The sequence below is a fragment of the Lactuca saligna genome, chromosome 6 (assembly GCF_052625555.1).
Source record: "Lactuca saligna cultivar CGN05327 chromosome 6, ASM5262555v1, whole genome shotgun sequence".
Lineage (NCBI taxonomy): Eukaryota > Viridiplantae > Streptophyta > Magnoliopsida > Asterales > Asteraceae > Lactuca > Lactuca saligna.
Window position 1 is genome coordinate 37,979,242 of NC_136422.1, and position 13,143 is coordinate 37,992,384.

Below are 13,143 nucleotides of genomic sequence, written 5' to 3' on the forward strand. Positions count from 1 at the left end.
GTGAGTTTCATACCCCTTAATCAACCGTTTTAATTATTTTAAATACTTTTAAATGCTTTATGGGGGGGGGGGGGGGGGGAATACAAGTTAAACACTTATAGTTATTGTTTCGGTCACATGTGACGGCGTTAATCGCATGTGATTAATAACTAAGAAACCAATGATTTTATCACTGTTCAAACTGTTTTACTTCAAAATGTTTTACAAACTCTTTTACTTATCAAATGCTTTATTGTAAACTTTGTTTTACTACTTATAAATTTGCATGCCTATATATGTATAGCTGTATAAATAATGTTTAAAGGGCTTAGGAAAGCCACCTATCCTATTTCCTTTTCCTCGATTTGGATGTGGTCTGGTGGAATTTCGGGTGACTATCCGAGGGTCGTTTCAATATTAGTTATATGTCATATATACGTGTATAGACATAAAGGTACTTCCAATTTTCATGCTTATCAAAACATCATTTGTAAGTTACCATCGGGGTAACACGAGATCATACTACTACGATTTCTAGATCAACGAGTCAGTTCATTCATGAGTCAATATTCATTACTAAGAGAACATATACAACGATACTAGAACGGGTAATATTATATTACATGCATACGAATACTTTAACAATTGTGATCCACTGTATGGGTTCATGTCTTAATTGTCATGACCCGGGTTGTAGCCAGAGTCTCTTGGAGGGAGAGCGTTGAGTTTGCGTATAGATCTATACTGGATTGACTATCCTACACCTTTCTGTTAGCTACAATGGGACCGGCAGGTCTACGGGTGCCAAACATCATAACCTATTTTTCGACTATACGTTGTCGATGTTACCAGTCAATAGTATGGTGCAACTTATCACACGATACCTTAATAAAAACCCGGTTTAAGGTAGTTAGTACCACAGTAGTTCATATAAAACGAAACTATCGTACTACAAGAATTTACCCATTGCATTTTTGGTGATAGCCTCACCTAAACTTAAATGTACAAACTATATTTTGTTAAATGATAGTTACACTTGGGAAATTTCACACTTTTACATCAAACGAGCATACAAACTATTAAGCCTTGGTAAAAGGGGCTACTTTTATACTTTAAACAGAAAATATAGGTTTTTCTGAGAGATTCAAACATTTACAAACACTTACATACATTTACAACTCATACTTGCAACAGGTTCAAAACGTTTTTGATAAACGAACCACGACACTAAAATACTTATGAACTCACCAGCTTAATGCTGATCAAACTCTTTCAAAATAACTTGTATTCTCAGGTCATCAGTAGACAGGTACCGATGCTAGCTTTTGAGAAGATGGAGCAAATTCAAGTCTCATCATACTATTTTGATATACATTATATTTTTGGCGTCTAAAAACTGTACGGAACACACTTGTATTAAAATGTTTATATTTAATGCAATGGATGATGTTGTTTGCTTATTTACAATTACTGTGTTGTGATACTACACATGACGTCCTCCGCCCCAGAATGTTTCCGCCATTCTTGGTTTTGGGGTGTGACAGATTGGTATCAGAGCATTGTTTATAGTGAAGCAAGTATATCAACCCATAAAAGATATACTAAACTATAAACCCATTTGGGATTAAAACACTCTGACCAGGAGTTTATACTTTAAATAGTTAATTAAGTATACTAGTCTGCATTCATGCTAAAACCGGTGTCACAACGACAAAAACAAAAGTATTACGATTGTTAAAAATCACAGGTAAGCTAGGGGATGTATGGTCAGTCCTGGGAATGGCATAGCCTGATCAACTATGCTGGTCCGAGGAGTGATTAGCATATGCCCTAGAATAGTTGTGATGTGTTAACAAGTCTAAAAACTTACCAACAATGCCACAAAAAGATCGGTGGAACTTAAAACTTAAAATACTATAGGCGTATTTTGTGCTATTAACTACATACATACTATATCTTTATACCTCTCTTCTCACGTAGATTTAAATGGCTGGATTCCGTCACGACAACCCGTACTTTCCAAATGAAGGCAACATAGGAAGGCTCGAAACAGAGTCTGACGATGAACACCAAATTCCGTTGGATGATCATCAAGCTGAAGGCTTCTCAGATAGATCAGACTCTGAGCCTGAAGTCAACAACCTACCACTCGTAGGTCAACCCCCGAACAACAACCCTCGACCAGCTTTTCCAGATCCTACTCCCCTATGGGCAAACCACTTGAACCGTTGGAGTGAAGAACAGGGTCAACCCTTACCATACTTTGGGGACCGAAGCTTTCACAACGTCAGCAATGGTGGCTCTGCTGACCGAGCCCTGCCTGTCATTATCCGCAGGATAGCTCGTAATGTCGAGCAAGGTAGAGCAGCCATCGACCGAGTCATGGAAATTGATGCCAACTCAGGTGTCAACATAGTCCGCATCCGCCGTCTTGAAGAAGACATGGAACGGACCCGGAGAACCAATGGAACCCTACATCAACATCTGGTTGCCTCTCAAGCTGAAGTCATGGAACTCCGAACTCGCCAAAGTGCTCATGAGCAACACCTTCAAGAGATGGACCGTCAAATGAGAGACCTTAGGGTCCTCCTAAGGAATATTCGTCGCCGTTAGATGATGTCTAGTACATCATTATCTTTTGGGTTAAAGATTTGCCTTTAACATATATGCTCTAAGTAGCACTTGTATGTAAAATATTCCTAACTCTCAGTACTCTAAGTAGGAATCTAAGAACTGTCAAACTTTTCTATGTGGTATGATGTAAGACCTACTGTTAGGTCAATTTTCATTAAACTCATTACATCAGTAATACCAGTATTATTGAAATCTATCTAAATTGTGGGAAAAATCTATACATTTGTGTTTTCCTACTAACATTTTTTTTTTGTTGTGATTTCAAACACTCATACAACTGTTGGGCTATGGTTATTTAGTCCATGTATCACTCTCACGTTGCTTACAAATTGATTCTTACCATTTTCTTACCTTTATAAACTTATAGCTGAAGGATGCCTCCTCGCAAATCTCCCAGGAATAATCCTGCACCACCACCTCCACCGCCTCCGGTCATCGATACTGCAGCCCTAAATGCTGCCGTAGCTGCAGCAGTGGCAACTGCCATGGCTCAGTATCACTCTTCTGATGCCAGCAGAGGTGGAACCCCGGTGGAATCAATTCCAGTTGAAACCCCTGTGCGCTCGAGAGAGTGCTCTTACAAGGATTTCACCAACTGCAAGCCGAAGTCCTTTCATGGGACCGGCGGAGTCATTGCTCTCTCGCAATGGTTCGAGAAGACTAAAGCAGTCTTCGAAATATGTTCATGCCATGCTGCGAGCAAAGTGAAATACGCCGCATGCACTTTTGAAGGAAAGGCCCTAACGTGGTGGAACGGCCACGTTAAATCTCTAACTCTTGTCGTAGCCAACGACATAGGCTGGGAAACGATGAAAGACCTCATGATTGAGGAATATTGCCCGAGGGGCGAGATCCAGAAACTAGAGCAGGAACTGTGGAGCCTGACCATGAAGGGCACCAATATTGTTGCTTACACCGCCAGATTCAGCGAACTGGTGGCCCTCTGCCCCAACATGGTTCCCACTGAGGGGAAAAAGATCGAAAGGTACATATGGGGGCTTGTACCTCCGTATCAGGGGAATGTCCTAGCATCAAACCCCGCTACCTTCGACAGTGCCAAACGGTTGGCACAACGACTCATTGACCACGGAGTCAAAACCCCTGAAACCACAACCACCCTAGCCATCCCGGAATTCTCCAAACCCGCTGATACGAAACGGAAATACTGGGGTGAAAAGAAGAAGCAACAGACGGTCAGGAAGCAGCAAATTGTGGCGATACATGCCGCAATAACCCCTGCTGCTACAACTACTCCGGTGGGTGGGTATGCTGGAAGATCGCCCAAGTGCAACAAATGCAACTACCACCACAATGGCCCCTGCCAGGAAATGCAGTGCTCTAACGGCCACAGGAGAGGACACACAGTCCGATTCTGTAAATCTCAGGCGAGACCGATCACCCAAGTCCCCGGCTCTGGCGCGAGCCCGACATGCTATGGATGTGGCGAAACAGGCCACTATAAAAGGGACTGCCCCAAGACGAAAAATGCTTGCGTAACAGGGAGGGTACTAGCGATAGGCCACGGAGAGGCAGTAGCTGACCCGACAGTAGTAACTGGTACGTTCCTCCTCGATGGCTCCTATGCATGCATTCTATTCGATAGTGGAGCGGAGCGAAGCTTCGTAAACCATAAATTCACTCGCATGCTTGCTCAACCACCACACGCACTCAAAGAACTATTCACGGTGGAAATGGCTAATGGAAAAACCGAAAGTACGAGTAGCATATACCTAGGTTGTACCCTAACTTTAGATAACCATTCATTCCCAATCGACCTCATGCCAGTCTCAATAAAAAGTTTCGACGTTATCATTGGCATGGATTGGTTAAGCCTTCATCGCGCCGACATCATGTGCTATGAGAAAGCAGTCCGTCTAAACCTCCCGTAAAATGAAACTCTTATAGTCTACGGCGACAAACCTGGTACGAGTCTTCGCATTATATCAAGTATTCAAGCACAGAAATATCTGCGCAAAGAATACCATGCATTCCTTGCTCACGTCGTCGACACAAGCCTTGAAACGAAAGAACTAAAGAACATCCCGGTAGTGAGCGACTTTCCCGACATTTTTCCAGAAGAACTACCCGGGTTACCTCCGCAACGACAGGTCGAGTTCAGAATCGACTTGGTCCCAGGAGCTACTCCAGTAGCCAAGTCGCCCTATCGTATAGCACCAGCTGAGATGCAGGAACTCTCTGGTCAACTTAACGAACTGCTCAGCAAAGGCTTTATAAGACCAAGTTTCTCACCTTGGGGAGCACCGGTCTTGTTCGTTAAGAAGAAAGACGGATCATTCCGCATGTGTATTGACTACAGAGAACTCAACAAACTGACGGTCAAGAATCGTTACCCGCTGCCTCGCATAGACGACCTATTCGACCAACTGCAAGGGGCGAACTATTTTTCCAAGATTGATCTGAGGTCCGGATATCACCAGTTACGAGTACTAGAGGAGGATGTTCCAAAGACAGCCTTCCGAACCCATTACGGACACTACGAGTTCGTGGTGATGCCCTTCGGATTGACCAACGCGCCAGCAGTCTTCATGGATCTGATGAATAGAGTATGCCGACCTTATTTGGATCAGTTCATCATCGTTTTCATTGACGATATCCTGATCTACTCCAGAAGTAAGAAAGAGCATGGTGATCACCTGCGACAAGTTCTAGAGACGTTACGAAAAGAGAAGCTTTATGCGAAGTTCTCGAAATGTGAATTTTGGATTCGGAGGGTCGAATTCTTAGGACACGTGGTGAGCGAAAAGGAATCCACGTAGACCCATCCAAAATTAGAGCTATTGAGAACTGGTCAGCACCTAAGACACCGACAGAAATTCGTCAATTTCTAGGTCTTGCTGGCTACTACCGCAGATTCATTCAAAACTTCTCCCGAATAGCGAAACCTCTTACAACCCTGACCCAGAAAGGCATGACCTTTGACTGGGAAGAGAAACAAGAAGAAGCGTTCCAAACACTCAAACGAGCCTTGTGCACCGTACCAATATTATCCCTGCCCGAAGGAATAGAAGACTTCGTAGTCTATTGCGATGCATCGAATCAAGGGCTCGGATGTGTCCTAATGCAGCGAGGTAAGGTCATCGCCTATGCCTCGAGACAGTTGAAGACACACGAGGTTAACCACACGACCCATGACCTTGAACTAGGAGCAGTGGTGTTTGCTCTGAAAATCTGGAGACATTACTTGTATGGAACGAAGAGCACTATCTTTACCGACCACAAGAGTTTACAACACATTTTCGATCAAAAGGAGCTCAATATGAGACAACGAAGGTGGGTCGAGCTACTCAGTGATTACGAATGCGATATTCGTTATCATCCGGGTAAAGCCAACGTAGTAGCAGACGCCCTGAGTCGGAAGGAATATTCTGGTCGAAAAATCAAGTCATTGTCAATAACCATCCATTCACACTTGTCTAAACAAATTCAGACGGCCCAACTCGAAGCCATGAAACCTGAAAATGTGACGAGTGAATCCCTCAGAGGAATGGACAAGAATCTAGAAGCCAAGGGTGACGGAACCTTATATTTCATGGATCGGATCTGGACACCGAAACACGGTGGTTTCCGAGACTTGGTCATGACCGAGGTGCACAAAACTCGGTATTCCGTCCACCCAGGTTCAGATAAGATGTATCTGGATCTTAAAAAGCTATACTGGTGGCCTAATATGAAAGCAGAGATTGCTACCTTTGTGAGTAAATGCCTTACTTGCGCAAAGGTTATGGTCGAGTATCAGAAACCCTCTGGTTTATTACAACAACCCGAGATCCCGGAATGGAAGTGGGAGCGGATCACTATGGATTTCATTACCAAGTTGCCCAAGACAACGGGTGGACTTGACACCATATGGGTCATCGTCGATAGATTGACCAAGTCTGCACACTTCCTACCTATCAAAGAAACCGACAAGATGGAGAAGCTGACCAGGACATACATTAGGGAAATCGTACGGCTACATGGTGTGCCTATATCTATTATCTCTGATAGAGATAGTAGGTTTACCTCAAGATTTTGGCAATCACTACAACATTCCCTGGGAACAAGGCTAGACATGAGTACAGCCTACCATCCTCAGACCGACGGACAGAGTGAGAGAACCATCCAAACTCTGGAAGATATGTTGCGAGCCTGCGTGATTAACTTTGGGAAGGCATGGGATACTCATTTACCCCTTGTCGAGTTTTCCTATAATAACAGTTATCACACGAGCATCAAGGCTGCTCCGTTTGAAGCCCTCTACGGCCGAAAGTGCAGATCCCCTCTGTGCTGGGCTGAGGTTGGTGATACCCAACTAGCAAAGGGGCAAGCTTCCGACGTTACTCTTACCGGTCCGGAAATCATCCGGGAAACGACAGAGAAAATCGTTCAAATCCGTGAACGATTGAAAGCCTCTAGAGACCGACAGAAGAGCTACGCAGATAAACGAAGGAAACCTTTGGAATTTCAGGTGGGGGACCGAGTCCTTCTCAAGGTCTCACCCTGGAAGGGCTTGATACGCTTCGGCAAGCGTGGGAAGCTAAATCCAAGGTACATAGGGCCTTTCGAGATTCTTGCAAGAGTCGGCCCTGTAGCTTACAAACTCGATCTACCAGGCGTACTTCGTAACGTACATTCTACATTCCACGTATCTAACTTGAAAAAGTGTATATCCGACGAGACTCTCGTAATTCCACTCGACGAAATCGTGATCAACGAGAGCCTCAATTTTGTGGAGGAACCAGTGGAAATCATGGACCGTGAGGTCAAGAGAACAAAGCAAAGTCGCATACCCATCGTGAAGGTTCGCTGGAACGCTAAGCGGGGACCTGAATTCACATGGGAACGCGAAGATCAGATGCAACGCAAGTACCCACATCTGTTTCCCTAGTCCACAAGTGTTCTCTTACTTATAATTTCGGGACGAAATTCCCTCTAACGGGGGGATGATGTGACAACCCGATATTTCAACTCTTTGTAATGACCTAATAGGTCAAGTATTGTAACCACTTATGAGTAATAAAATGTATAAATAAGTTCTACTTAATTTATTTCTATGGTTTAATGTCTTTGAACCATGATCGTACGTAAAAAGATCGCCCAAATCCGACTTCAGATAGCGAAGTTATGAGTTTTCAAAGAAATTCCTTAAAAACGATGGATTGGTATTAAATAATAAAAACAATAATAAAAAAAATTTCGGAATTTGCCAACGGAATCTAAACGAAAGTTGTAGATCGTAGTCTCACCTTCGCGGGGATATAAAGAACGTCGAAAACGGAGTTCGTATGAAAGAGATATGAATTTTTGAAGTTTGATAAATAATTTAAATATAAATTTTATTAAAAGTTCGGTATTATCCGAGGGAGGAGTCAGCCTAGGGCCGAAGTACGCGCCGCGTACGCTCGAACGCCCCGCGTACTCGAATGGAGGGTCTCGGATCGACCACGTCGCCCTATGCGAACCTACCGACCCGTCCCATCCGACCCGCGAACCCAGGAACCCGTCCCATCCGACCCGCGAACCCAGGAACCCGTCCCATCCGACCCGTCCAGTCCGAAGTGCGTAAGCGATGACGTACGGGTACGCGCTACGTACGTCCGTACGCCCCGCGTTCGGAGGCGATTCAGCAACCCTATAAAAGGGATACGAGCCTTTCCGAAAATGTTGTTCATTTCCTCTCTTTCTCTCCCGATCTTGCCTCGATTTCCGTACCCGTTCAAACCCGAAGCTCTGGTCTTTTTGCTCAAGTCCCGAGGGTCGATTTTACTCCCGAGATTCCCGAGAATCCCGAGAAAAATCCGTTTCGCGAGACGAAACTCTGCCCGGTTTTCGAGCTCGCTATCTTCGAATTTCCAAGTGAGTTTCATACCCCTTAATCAACCGTTTTAATTATTTTAAATACTTTTAAATGCTTTATGGGGGGGGAATACAAGTTAAACACTTATAGTTATTGTTTCAGTCACATGTGACGGCGTTAATCGCATGTGATTAATAACTAAGAAACCAATGATTTTATCACTGTTCAAACTGTTTTACTTCAAAATGTTTTACAAACTCTTTTACTTATCAAATGCTTTATTGTAAACTTTGTTTTACTACTTATAAATATGCATGCCTATATATGTATAGATGTATAAATAATGTTTAAAGGGCTTAGGAAAGCCACCTATCCTATTTCCTTTTCCTCGATTTGGATGTGGTCTGGTGGAATTTCGGGTGACTATCCGAGGGTCGTTTCAATATTAGTTAGATGTCATATATACGTGTATAGACATAAAGGTACTTCCAATTTTCATGCTTATCAAAACATCATTTGTAAGTTACCATCGGGGTAACACGAGATCATACTACTACGATTTCTAGATCAACGAGTCAGTTCATTCATGAGTCAATATTCATTACTAAGAGAACATATACAATGATACTAGAACGAGTAATATTATATTACATGCATACGAATACTTTAACAATTGTGATCCACTGTATGGGTTCATGTCTTAATTGTCATGACCCGGGTTGTAGCCAGAGTCTCTTGGAGGGAGAGCGTTGAGTTTGCGTATAGATCTATACTGGATTGACTATCCTACACCTTTCTGTTAGCTACAATGGGACCGGCAGGTCTACGGGTGCCAAACATCATAACCTATTTTTCGACTATACGTTGTCGATGTTACCAGTCAATAGTATGGTGCAACTTATCACACGATACCTTAATAAAAACCCGGTTTAAGGTAGTTAGTACCACAGTAGTTCATATAAAACGAAACTACCATACTACAAGAATTTACCCATTGCATTTTTGGTGATAGCCTCACCTAAACTTAAATGTACAAACTATATTTTGTTAAATGATAGTTACACTTGGGAAATTTCACACTTTTACATCAAACGAGCATACAAACTATTAAGCCTTGGTAAAAAGGGCTACTTTTATACTTTAAACAGAAAATATAGGTTTTTCTGAGAGATTCAAACATTTACAAACACTTACATACATTTACAACTCATACTTGCAACAGGTTCAAAACGTTTTTGATAAACGAACCACGACACTAAAATACTTATGAACTCACCAGCTTAATGCTGATCAAACTCTTTCAAAATAACTTGTATTCTCAGGTCATCAGTAGACAGGTACCGATGCTAGCTTTTGAGAAGATGGAGCGCATTCAAGTCTCATCATACTATTTTGATATACATTATATTTTTGGCGTCTAAAAACTGTACGGAACACACTTGTATTAAAATGTTTATATTTAATGCAATGGATGATGTTGTTTGCTTATTTACAATTACTGTGTTGTGATACTACACATGACGTCCTCCGCCCCCGAATGTTTCCGCCATTCTTGGTTTTGGGGTGTGACAATATGATAGGAAGTAAAGCGAATAAATAGCAAAAAAACTATAAGCACACACGACACAGTATTTACATGGTTCAGTCAAGGTGACCTACGTCCACATCCAAGGGGGAGTATTCTTTTATTTCTGAGCTCTCAAACAGAGCTTACAAGTATAATGACATAGAGATTCTCATATCACTCAAGAATTCAAGATTTAAAATGACCTAGCATGCATCCTTATTTATACCTGAGGGATCAGACCTAAAACCCTAATGGGACAAGACCATTGGATCAGACCATGAATTGAGGCAACCGATCATATTCTGCCATGCAGCATCTTCTGGAAAAGCGCAACAAGTGTATGGATAGCACCACAGGCTTCAAGTATGGAACAAGAACATCATGATTGGTTCTACAACACCACCTTGACGAAACATGAACAAACATGGAACAACAAGGTCATGCATGGTGCAAGAGCATACTCTATGGGTCAACATGAATATCTCATGGTGCAGGAGGGAGTCGTCGTGGTGCAAGAGGGTGTATAATGGCGCAAGAAGGAATGCTCATGGCGTAAAAACATCCTTCTTGTCTCATCCCTTCAACATATGGCGCAACAAGGTTCCCTTGTTGCTCCATATCACTCCCAAGTGCTCCAAACCTCTTCCAGATGGTCCAGACCCCCTTCTGTATGATCAATTCCTTTAGAACTTGATCCGTTCCTTTGTCAGATAATCCATTCCTTTCTCAGATGATTCGTTCCTTGGTTACATGTTTCATGAACCCTAAGTGTTCCATCGAGTTCCAAGTGCTCCAAATGCTCCATAAACATAATCCAAATGCTCGATTCACATATAACAATCTCCAGCTTGACTTGAGTATCCTTTGAAATCCACCTTGAACAAGAACTTCCTCTCCCATCTTGCCATTCCTCCCAGATGGGACCTACCACCTGCGAACATCAACTAAGTCCAAGCAAAGCATGAACTTCTCCATGGGTAACATATTTGTCAAGATATATGTTGGGTTGACCTTGGTATCCATCTTTATTATTTAAAACTTGTCTCATTCCAGAATATCTCGAATGAAATTATACCTATCATCGATGTGCTTTGTCTTCTCGTGATACACATGGTTCTTTGCAAGACTTAAAGCACTTTGAATATCATAATACAAGACAGGATTTTTCACCTTCAGACCAAGACTCTGAATAAGCCCTTGAAACCATATCTCCTCCTTTATTCCTCTCGTCATGGACATGTACTCAGATTCAACTATGGACAAAGAAATCGTATCTTGTAACGTTGACTTCCAAATGAAAACACGTCAGAATAAAGTAAATATGTAGCACGTCCATGACCTGTGCTTCAATAAGTCACCACCATAACCAGATTCAGCATATCCTACCAAGTCGCTCTTCGTATTTTATCCACACACGAAGAAAACATATGTCGTTCCCTTCAAGTGTTGCAATATCCATTTTATAGCTTCCCAGGTCTTCCATGGATTACTAATAAACTTGCTAACCACAGTAATTACATGAGCCTAATCAGGTTTGGTACAAACCATAGCATATATGAGACTTCTAACAGCACTCGAGTACGGAACCCTACTCATGTACTTCCTTTCTTGATTAGTAGTGGGTATAGTTTTTGGACCAAGCTTAAAGTGAACCAGCAAAGGAGTTCCAACTAGCTTGGACTGATCACAAGTGAAGGATTGTAGAACTTTCTCAATGTACTTCTGTTGAGAAATACGCACCCGCCCTGCTTTTCTATCCCTTATTATCTATATTCCATTTATCTTCTTTGTGAAGGGTTTTGAGCATTCTAACACTCCTATGGTGTACATGCAACCCTAGAAACCTTGGATCTATGTTTTCTCTAAAAGACATGCAAATAATAACTTTACGAGGTCTACATCCTAACTAGAATGTTATGGGGTACTTGAATCATAAAACACTAGTAGAATTACGTACCTTTTAGTAATGGTTGATTACTTGGAGTTTGAGAACCTAGCACCAATAATGTGGATGCCTCAAATGGAAGTCACAAATTACAACAAACTTTGGAAACTTGAGAGAATGGTAGCACACTTCTAGAAATCGGCCACACCTTAGTTCTCACACACACTAGTGCCATTTCAAGTGCCAAGGGCCCCTTTATATAGCATGGTGGATTAGGGTTACATTCATGTAAACCCTAATACCCATGACCTTTCATTTCCATGAGATCTGTGGGTTAAAGCTCCATGGAATTTCCATGCAAGCCTAGCACATTCTAAATAAGCAATAGCTCACACTATATAAATACAAGAGCCCATATTTAATTAGTCACCTTTTTTATCACCAAATTAATTCTACATCAATATTAATTAAATAATATGATTTCATATTAATATATTAGAACTTATAATATATTAATAAATCATAAACATACTATTCTTAAAGATTATCCATAAATTGTTTGGGTGAAGTGCAACCCAAATGGACCATGTCGGGTCGGGTCAAGTACATCTCAAATATATTTAGGGACTTAGACACCTTATCCAACTGTCTCCCACTTGGATAAGTCTAGTAACTATAGTTGCAAGCATGACTTCCGGAACCGACCGACAATCGTATATCTTAAAACTCTGTTGAACTATGAAGCGGCATTTTAGATAAGTTATCGTAAAATCCTTTGTTCTAGATATCAGCTGGACGAATACATGGAACAATGTTGTACTTATTGTCCACAAGTTTGTTTCCCAATTTCTAATTTGTTTGACATAGAACTTAATTGAACACATCAATTTTGTTTTGACCGAGCCTAATACATAGCTCAAAACAAAATCATCAAGTGGCCCAGATATCGATTCTAATCCAAGAAGGAACGAATAAACTTCAACTCATATGCTTGTTCTACTATTTGTCGAATTATACATAAAGGTACGTTTTATGACATCAAGTTACTGATGCGTTTTCGTACAATCAATGCATCAACAACTCATAGGCAAAAACTCATATTTCTAGGTTTGAAGACTTATATGATATTACCGTCTCACAATCACTTGAGATAAATTCTATGAAGTGATATAAGTGAGCGTGGGTTGAATCCAATACTTAGAACATATGAGCACTCATGAATGTTGTAGCAACTCTTGCTATGTTCAACACCTTAGACATCTACAAGCCAACTTCATGACA